The following is a 10,511-nucleotide window of genomic DNA, read 5'->3' as shown; positions in this document are numbered from 1 at the left end:
ATGGCAAATGCAGCTTTATATTGCACGCACAGCGGGAGCAGAGGGTATCAGACACAGCGCAGAGTACTTGAGGGCCCAGTCCCATGCATCCATGCTTACAGAGCTTCACGTTAGCACGGCACATGAACCAGCACGTCAGGATGGGAATGAGCACTGGACATCAGAGTCTTCATCTTACCCTGCTTTCCGCTAGCCCACGTGTCTGATACCAGACCACACAGAACAAGAGTTAAAACTCTCTCGTTAGACCAGAAAGAAATATGAATTCCCAGCCATCCAAACCCCAAACCCCACTCTTTAATATTAAGGTTTTGTAGACTGGTTTCTGAGCCAACTTCTATACTGTCAGGAAGGTTTGTGGTGGGAGGATCATACTTCACAGGTTGACCCCTTTGATTGTAAGCCCTGGTGCACAATCAGAGCAGTCAGGCAGGCTAAGGAGCGTACACTGTAAAGGCAGGGGACGTGAGGAGCTTTGCACCTCCATGTCAGCTCTACATCTGCACCTCCCAGTGCTTGTGGTAGCAGGGGAGGCAGATTCTGGCAGCAGCAGGGTGGGGATGCTGGGAAAAGTGGTTTTCCACCATAGCAACTGTTTCTATAACAGCATTTTCAGAAACTGTGTATCTTAGGAGGATGTTGTATGTCCCTGGTAAGGAGACAAAGGGAATATAACAGGAACCAAATAAGCTTACTCACATGTTCAAAGGCAGAGAATTACAGCCTATAGCTCTGATACAAAATGGCAACTCCAAGTATCCAGCTGCCTTCCCTTCCCAGGTGTTAGCAGTTGTCTGCTATAAGCATGCACTGACATGAGTTGCCATCAGACATCAGCAAAGGCTGGAAAAGTGGTGGATCTATAAAGAAAGCAGAGATGCTAGGGCCAGGACTAATGTCATTTCCCCTCCTTTCCTGTGTTCAAAGACCAGCATTGTAATCTACTGGGAAGTCTGAAAGGGGAAAATGAATAATTAATTTTCTGGAATTAATAATAATTTGAATTAATGTTACTATTAGATTTATTGATAATTGCTTGTCCTGCAGTTTAAAACCAGTTGTGGACGAAGCCAAGGGTAAATGCATACAATCGCCCCTGCGCCAGCCTGCCTGCTGCAGCCAGAGACACCCTCCAGCTCTGAAGCTCCCCATGCTACAGGGATGTCTCAATCACAGCTGCCACAAAACCGCAGCCTGTCAGCCGGAGGGCAGGAGACTCTACAAGGACCGTTTTACTTGCCCCATCTCAGAGAGTGCTCAGATTTCAGTCTGTACCATGGCTTTCCATCTTCCAGAGCAGGCTCCCCTAGCTGCTGCTCAGGGCTCCCTGCACTTCAGGCTTCTTGGTAACTCACAGCGTGCTCCCTGGAAAAGCTGGATTGGCACATTTTTCTCCTTTTTATGTGACATTTTGGTGAAAAATAGATCTGGTTTGAGTAAAATGTATTTTCAAAATTTTGAATAAAACACGTATTTTCACTTCAAATTTGTAACCATTGGCAGTTTGTTTTTCCCATAAAGAGGATTCAAAACTAAGATATGTGTGTTTAAAAATGGCAATAATTTTGCAACAAGTTTTTCTGATTGCTTCCATTTTTTTCCACTTCTTGCAGTCTGTTCCTATGTACACAAAAAATAGGGAAAGCATCAAAGTTGCTCATTCCTCCCACCCTCTCGGAAGGTTTAAAAAAACTCATATTTTTCAGAAGATAATGAAAACTTACTTAAAAGCTTTTTTGAAAAACAGCATTTTGTTTATGTTTTCTAGAAGCAAATAAAAAACTCACAAGCAAGTTTGAAGAAAAAAGAATATTCAGCAAAAAGTTGTCCATCAGAGAATTTTGACTAGCAGCCACTGAAGTCTGACGGCCAGGATGCTGTGCGGACATGTACCTATCTTAAGTTAACTCAAAAGCACCCCAGTTCCTCCCCCAGCCATGTCTTCACTACTGTGCTCTATGCAGCGCGAAGTGCAAGGAGTTTGGTATTAAGGCAATTTGACAACACACATGCACATCTGAAAAGGTTTTTGGAATCTACAAAGCATAGTAGGGGCTATGTATTACTACAGTGCAATGACAGTCTTCCTCAGCAATCGTCAGGATAACTTTTTTTTGCACTCTGAGAAACGACTCATTGCCTTGTAAGTGGCTTCCTTGCAATAAAGGTCTTGTCTTCAGGAATAAGTGATACTCAGCGAGGTGCTGGCAGACAATGGGAGGAAGATTATATTTAATTTAACTGCTTGAGTCCTGAGATGGATTTTTATGCCTGTATGAAGCAACATTCATGACTAAGATACCTTGTGATGGGAAATAACATGCAAAAATATGGCCAGATCTCCTGGGTAATTTCCAGCAACCAGAGTGGCTATGTGCAGAGGTCATCTGCTTTCCAAATCTTGCATTTACATATTTCAGATTCTGCACTGCCTCATGTTAGGCAGCAATGTGTTTTCTCCCATGCTGATGTCAGGCATCTTCATGATTCCTTCTCAATCTCTCAATCTTTATTTTCACCTCGCACCTCCAATAGCCTTCTCTCTTTTTACCTTATGCTGCCTTCCCATCATCAAAAAGCCATGACATGCACATGTCCCTTGTCTCCCATCATCCGGGGCTTGTTTCCTAGCAAAAATACAAACACTTAACCCTTAAATTCATAGGAATGTGGCACCCACTTCGGCTGATGACTAAGGCCTGACTCCATCTTTGAAGCCTGCATTGCTAAGCACACATTGTGCCCCCAACTTTGTATGACTTATCTCTGAATAGGCCTGTTTAGACCGGACTATAAACTCTTGCAGCCACAGAGCCTGCTAAGTACATTGGAAATCACACTGTATGTGCTTACAGTGCCCCACAGTTACACAACATGTCAAAGTCTTATATGGATGGCAGGACGTAATCAGTAAATTGTAATCCAGTGGTGGCTGTTCTGTATGCAAAATCATTTATATTCTGGACATATTAAGAGTTCTACCACTAGCGTTTGTTGGATACTTCTGTCTCCCTTGTGTGAGTTTTGCTATAAGCTGATAGTAGCCATTGTGACCAAAAAAAAGCCCTATTCAGTTTTGCCACCACAAGGGATAGACATAGAAGAATGACAAATTTGCTGCAATCTACGGCTTCACTGAAAGACTCTGGTGGGCAACGTACACTAAGCAAAAACCACGACACACAAAGATGACAGTAAATATCAGTTTTGATCAGTAAACCTCAAAGCACGTTTCAAAGAAAAACACTTTTCAGCTTTATTAGCTCAATTTTGGATAAAGGAAGCGGGGGTGAGATGCTTTACACAAGGTCACCCAACAGGCTGGTGGAAACTTGGGCAAAAAATCAGAAAGAGCTCAGATCTTCCCAGTCTCCATCCAGTGATCAAGCTGCTAGGCTCCAACCTTTCACATACACAGTAAGGCAGTGAAGGTAAATTTGATCCACTGTGAAATTCTGCATTAGATACCAGGAAGAAATTCTTTACTGTGAGAGTGGTGAGGCACTGGAACAGGTTGCCCAGAGAAGTTGTGGATGCCCCATCCCTGGAAGTGTTCAAAACCAGACTGGATGAGGCTTTGAGCAGCCTGGTCTAGTGGGAGGTGTCCCTGCCCAGGGCAGGGGGGTTGGAACTAGGTGATCTTTAAGGTCCCTTCTAGCCCGAACCATTCTATGATTCTATGAACATTTGTTTTCAGGTTTGGACCAGCCCTGGAATGTCGACAGAGATGAATACATCCACCTCTGTTATATCCATGAGTGTAAATCAGCACAATTCCCTTCATTTTAGCAAACCTCTCCCAATTTATGCCAGCTCAGGATCCAGGTCACAGTCTGCTACCAGGGCATCAGGAGCAAGCAAACAGAATTCTTGCATGCAGAAAAGAATGAACTGGTATTCCTCCTTGGCTGGTCCCACTCTGTCAGTTTAATGCATGGATTGATGGGACATGAGGACAAGGACTCTCACATTTCACTCAAATAAAAACACAACAGAAAAATTTTCCCAAAATAACTGGGCTGGCAGTGGAAGCTTACCAGAAACCAAGGCAATTCTGCTGCACTGCTTCTGGGACACCTGCAGGGAAACTCAGTATGTTTTGGTGCGTGCTCATCCTGTTGGACAGCTCATGTCTCTCCTCAAATATTTCTCTCCATCTCTGCCTCTTTTAGCACACAGAAGGCTTCTCTGGTTCTACTGAATTTGGCATGTTGTATGAAATGCTCTCCCCTATCATTGGATCTCACGTAACTATGGCGTTTTATCTTTTTTCTGTAAGTAGGCTATTTTATTTAGGTGCAAAATATTCCAGGCTCACATAAGCTTCTGCTGGGTCAGTGTCTTCCAAACAACCATATTGCTTCATCTTACTTGGAGAAATTAAGAGAATGAGTAAAGTTACCAGGGCCAGAGAACTCAGGAACTTGACTCTGTATCAGATTTTGTAACTACTTTTTAAACTGAAGGGGAAAGGATTACCTGGATCATGTATCCCCAGAGAGGAGAGAAAGGCTCTTAGGGAAAAGTTCTGGTTACAGCTCTGTACTTCAGGAAGGACACAAGAAGCAACGGGGAGCCCCAGGATTGGGTAGTACAGAAACACAAAACAAGAATTGTCCAAAATCAAACTAGATTAGATTTGGCAAAAGAAATGGAAACCAAGGACTTCACAGAAAGGGCTTTTCCATGTTTGAAAGGAAAGCAAGAAAGGAAGAAACAGGTCCACAACAAACGTGAGTTACAGATTTGCAGCGATCTCAAAACAGAATAAGTAGTCTACCTCAGTTTTTCTTAAAGATGATAATAATAAAAATAGAGTCAAAACAATGTTTGGAAATACACACACAGGAGATGAAATGACCGGTTCCATGGGAAAAGAAGTAAAACTCCAATTGTTCTGCTTGCGCCAGCCAGAGAAATCAGGCAATCCAGGTATGAATCCACAGACCTGGCTTCATAGATTTTTAGTCGGTTTCTTGGTTATCTAACTGCTAGAAGGAGACTTAAAAAAAATTCTATCTAGGTCGCTACAGGCCAGTTATTTTGGCCTCGCCCACATGCAGGATTTTACAATCTTTTCAGAGATAAATTGAAGGCAGACTTTCCCAAAGATAGATCTAGAATATTACAATAACTGTGTTTTTGATAAGGTAACCGCTTCCTCTGCAAAGGAACTGGAGTAAATCTCATCTACCTGGACTCCAAGTAAAGCAGTTACTATGGTGCTAATTCAGAAGTTTTTAGCCAAGATGGAAAAAAAGAAGGTTAGGTCAGGAATTGCAAGAACTGCTGACAGGTGCAATGGCAATAGGTAGTACTGAACAGGGCAATATGTAGATGGAGTGAATTTATGAGTAGTTTCCCATAAGAACCAGTCTTGCTCTGTGTTTCCACTTATGAAATCACACTTAAAAAGTAATACAAATTGGCTAAAGGCAGGAATGGAGGAATTATCATGAGTACACCGAAGGATCACAGTCAAGGCAAGCACTTAAAGACTAATAAGAATTGTGGCTTTAAGCCAGAAGCTAATCAAAAGAAAAGAGAGAGCATGTTGTATTTGTTGCTTAGCAGATGATACCAACAAAATGCAGGAATCGGAAAAAAAAATAATCATAGTAACACATGAGGTGCCTTCTTTCCAGAAAGACAGAAAGCCATTAGACCATTATAAGAACTTCCCCCTGGGATAAAGCAGACAGTTCCTGTTCCCTACAGTCACTAAGATCGGAAGTGGTATGAAATAGGGCTAACAGTATGATCAGGAAGAGAAAAATCTATCCCACAAGGGGAACCTAGTTCAGAAAAACAAGAAGGAAAATGGGTATGACTGTTCTCTGTACAAATCTTAGATGATTAACACTAAGGAAAGAACTAACATACACTGACGTTTAAGCTGGGGAATAAAGAAAGATTTCTAACCACAAGTGTTAGACTACGGAACAACTCTGTGGTATCAGTGATCCCTCGCTTGTTTTTAAGTGAGTTTAATCAGTTAGTGAAACAGTTAACGCCTTCGACAGCACAGACCTGGACTTCTTGACGCGGAAGATTAATTCCACACCTTTGCTTTCATGTTTCTGGACTCCTAAACACTAACTGAATCCATGTTTACACCTGCTGGCTTGAAACATTTGTTCAATAACAATATTCTTCAAACATTTATCATTGTCATCTGTTCATTAAGCACTGAATATGGGATTACAGCTCTACCAAAGAAAGAACATATTTAGGCACTTCCCATCTAAACAGAATGCTCTTTCATCCTTTTATATAAGTCTCATTCTCCCAAAAGGAATCTCAAAACACTTAAATGCCACGCACTGCTTTACTGTAAAAAAAGATCTACCTATTATAGCATGCAGCTCCTCTAGGGTGAAACGTGTCAGCTGTTTTAACAGCACACAATAGACATGCATAACAGACAGGAGCATATCCTACTGAACATGCAAAGGAGAGTTTCTTGTAGACAGGCTGGGACTATACTAAACTTGGATTCTGGCCAGGACTTCATGCCTAATGCCAACAAACGGTCCCATAATGTCTCCAAAGCATCAGGGAACTTTGTTTTAGGCTACATCCAAATGAGGCTCTCTAGTGTCCCAGACAGCAGGATGGCACATAAATGGTCTTTAAAAAAATCTGATAAATGAGCATTAGGACCTAGGACCACTGTGAGGCAGAATAAGAGTATTTTTCCCAGTTTACAGATAAACCAAGGCTCACCGTATCTAAGTGACTTCCTCACAGTAGCAAAGGAAGTCTGTGATGGGTTGAATCCCAGTTTATACTCTAGTTGTTTCTCCTTTAGCTGTTCACAAAGCTGCCCATTGCTGTGAAGAATAAATATGAGGTTTATCCACAGTAGTGAAAACCTCCTATACTTATAAAGTGTCTCTACACAAAAACCCAGACTAACTGCTCGGATTTCAACACCATCTATTTCACCATATCTAGCATCTGAAACACTCAAGCATTCTGTCCTTTCAAAACAAGCTGCCTTAATGCATTATTTCCCATGTGAGCCCTGAGATTCATTTGTCTATGTACCATCTAAACACAATTGATTTACTTCTAGTCCATACTATGCCACCACAAGTAGTGAATGTATTTTGTCCTCCAGAATAGCTAAAATAAAATTTTGCACTTTCATGGCTCTACCCATCAAAAGAGCTCCAAATTCTTCACAAACACTGATGCATCAGCAGGCTCCGACCTACTCCATGACAACAATGTATATAGACTGCGACTGAAATCTCCCCATGGTCTCATGAGGGAGTACTTTTTTCAACCTTGTTTTGGAGCTGGGGTAAGAGAGCTCCAAGGAATTTACTACAGAACAAGGAGCTGAACTTAGATTACTCAAGTTACATGCAAAACCTCTAACTACTAGACCAGCCTTCCCTTCACTGTAAAATAAAAGAGTAGAATAGATTGCAATGTGCTCAGGTGACAGTGTTATACTTCTCTAAAATGCATATTTCTTTAACTAAAAGCTTCAGATTATTGTAAACATTGATGTTCCACAATGTCCTTTCATAGCCCAACTCCTCCTCTTCACTCTACTCCACTTCCAAATTCCATTGCATTTGAAAATGTCATCATTCACTTGGTGACACATCCCAGCCATGTGGGGTGGCAGCTGAGTCATCTCCCTGCTGTGAACGAGGTGTGATGGTGACAAGCACCTTACAACTGCACAATCCTTTTTTGGGCACATTGTGTTGGAGGCTGCTCGCCCAGTTCTATACAAAGGGATGGGTGGGAGGAACAAATTGGGGTGGAAGAACTCCACACACATAAAGGAGAACGGAGGGATTGGAGGTGGCCCTAGCAATCAAATTACAGTTTGATTACAAGGAAAACTAAAGGGCACCTAGAGAACCAGGCACAAAGACTAAAAAAACTGGAGTGAGTCAGAGACTCATTTGGGTTGACATTCTGCTGATGTCTACTGTAGGCATTGAATTAAGGTGCTCTACATCTCTTGAAGCATCTATGTCTCTCCACAGACTCTGTGGAGATACTGGGGTGTAGCATCACGTCTTTGACATTGATGCTGGCTTAAAACGTTCCCTTCTTTTCCCCCACCAATTCTACCTCTTCCAGTTCTTGAGGAGGTTCACCTTCTTCTGAGGTATGCTAATAAAGCTGTTCATGGGCCTCTCCTGGAAACTGGACAAGTGAATTATCCTAAGGAAAAATGTCTCTTTTTGTGAAGGAAAAAGGGGCAGAAATCCCACCAGTCAGCTTCATTGTTCAAGACAACCAATCAGACTCAGTTTTGCAGATTGCCTGTAATTCCCAAACAAGTTTCTGTGTGACTATGCCCTCATACCCATATCAGAGAACGTTTTACAAGACAGGTGATCATACAGCATCCAGGATAATTGTTACTGCCTGAAGAGCAATGGAGCACTGAAGAATCAGACCGTTCAGTCTAAGCTAGACTTTGATGGGTAGGTGGGAAAAACAGGTGACAGCAGGTTACTTGAAGTACCTCACTTACACGTAATACGCATGATTTTGCCTTGTGTCCTTGAAGCCCTAAGCCCTGTGTGCTGTTGTGTATGAGGGAACCTGAACCTGTGGTGCAAGCCCTGGTGCTGAACATCCACCACAAGAACTCTTCTCCCGCATTTCTACCCTACATGACATTCCAGTCCACCTGGAATAGGGAAACCTTGCCATGCATCTCTGCTCATTACCTCCTTCTTCTAAAGAATCTGTCAATTACCTCATCATCAATTGGCAGAAAAGCTCAGTGAGGGAGCATTAAATCTACACTCCAGTAAACCTGGACCTGCGGGCATGGTTTCAAGACACATAGACAAAAGCAGACTTCATTTCATCTCCTTAGGAATGAGCGCGTCTACCCAAGTGTGTGGCACTCAGATGCTCATGATATTATTATACCCTGCCACCTTCCTTGTTCAGGTGTGCTCTGCATTCACGTTGCACCTGCACACCATAGGGAAAAAATGTTAAATATATTGTCCCTTGACTATATTTTCCAGAAGGCTCTTTTAATAAAGCGCTTCCATTGCTAGTATGTCTGCATTTGCTGCAGGCCAAAGACAGAGGCTGGTGAATCTTGCCTGGAGAAGCAGAATTATGTTTTCTGCTCAGGCAGAAGCAGTCTGTGCTTTCAGACCAAACACATGGGGCAGCCCAGGTAGGTACATGCTGCAGGAAACTTGCTTGATGAAGAGCCACGTCATAAGTAGATTTAACATGTCCCCACATCACACTTGTAGCTTTGCTGTAAATGTGTTCTGCTTATGCTACACAGGGAGCAGGTAATAACAGTGCACATTGGCATGACTTCACGCGTCTCTGAAAACTACCTGTCAGCTGCCCAAAAATTTGTCACTGGGTTCAAGGACCTTCCTCTATCCCACAGTTGCATCTCTCACTTGGTTATGGTCTTTTTAATTAATAGGAAAATGCGAGGTCACCTGTTCCACCAAAAACCAGAAAACTAACATGTCTAGATCCTTCCATCTCAAGGATAGATTTGCTTGTGAAGGTTGGCCTCAGCAGGATGGCAGATCAACTATGTACATATACTTCACTCTATAATGCTCAGAAGTCTGACATTTGTGTTTCCTAGATTCAAAATTATGGTTTTATGCAAAATATTGTCCAGACAGTGTGGTATGTGGTTAACCAAAGAAACAAACCTGGAATTTACCACTGAATGGTAACCTTCTTGCACATTTATTTGTACCTCCTTTCTCTGAATCAGGAAGTATATAAGAAGGATCATAGTTCCAGATGGCATAATGATGTCCTAGAAATAATATTTCCTGAAAACTTCTGGAAAAAATTTCATTTCCTCTTTAGCATGCACCATGAAAGATATACTTCCTCCCACCAATTGGTCCACCAAGTTACTGGACCTTTTATCAGCCCAAGTTACAACTATCTAAAAAGAAACAGGGTAACTACAAGCAACGTTAGAGCATCACTGACAACTAAGGACAGGAGGCTTTCTCTGTTCTGTTAGCGTTCACCGCTTAATTATAGGCCCATTTACTATGTCTTGATGACCTGAAGACCCTTATGAGATGAAACTAAACGTCAGTTGTTCTCCTCTTCTATGCTCTACTCAAGTCAGCTCAGAATCAATTTCAAATGCTTTTAAAGTAAACCCTGTACAGGAATCATTTATCGTCACTTTCTTGCAACTTGAGTTGAGCAATCTTACTGCGAAGGCCATACTAAATAGCTGCAATGGATTTGACCTCACAGGATACATCCCTTATGTAGTCTTTGTCCAGTTCACACTCCGGAGGGGGGGAACAGAAAAAAGTGTAAGAGCAAAAAGGCGAATTCAGTGCACTGAAGAGTGTTCTCCCTGGAGTAATTGTCTTGGCTGCACAAAAGCAGAGAGAACCTATTTCTGGGACTTCTGTAAGAATCCCAGCTTAACAGCTGACCCTTTCATACAGCCTAGTTAAAAAAAGAGCTGCTCCATCATTCACACATCACTTCCTCACCTTGGCTGA

The sequence above is a fragment of the Rissa tridactyla genome, chromosome 6 (assembly GCF_028500815.1).
Source record: "Rissa tridactyla isolate bRisTri1 chromosome 6, bRisTri1.patW.cur.20221130, whole genome shotgun sequence".
NCBI classification, from domain to species: Eukaryota; Metazoa; Chordata; class Aves; order Charadriiformes; family Laridae; genus Rissa; species Rissa tridactyla.
This window is presented reverse-complemented; position numbering follows the sequence as displayed.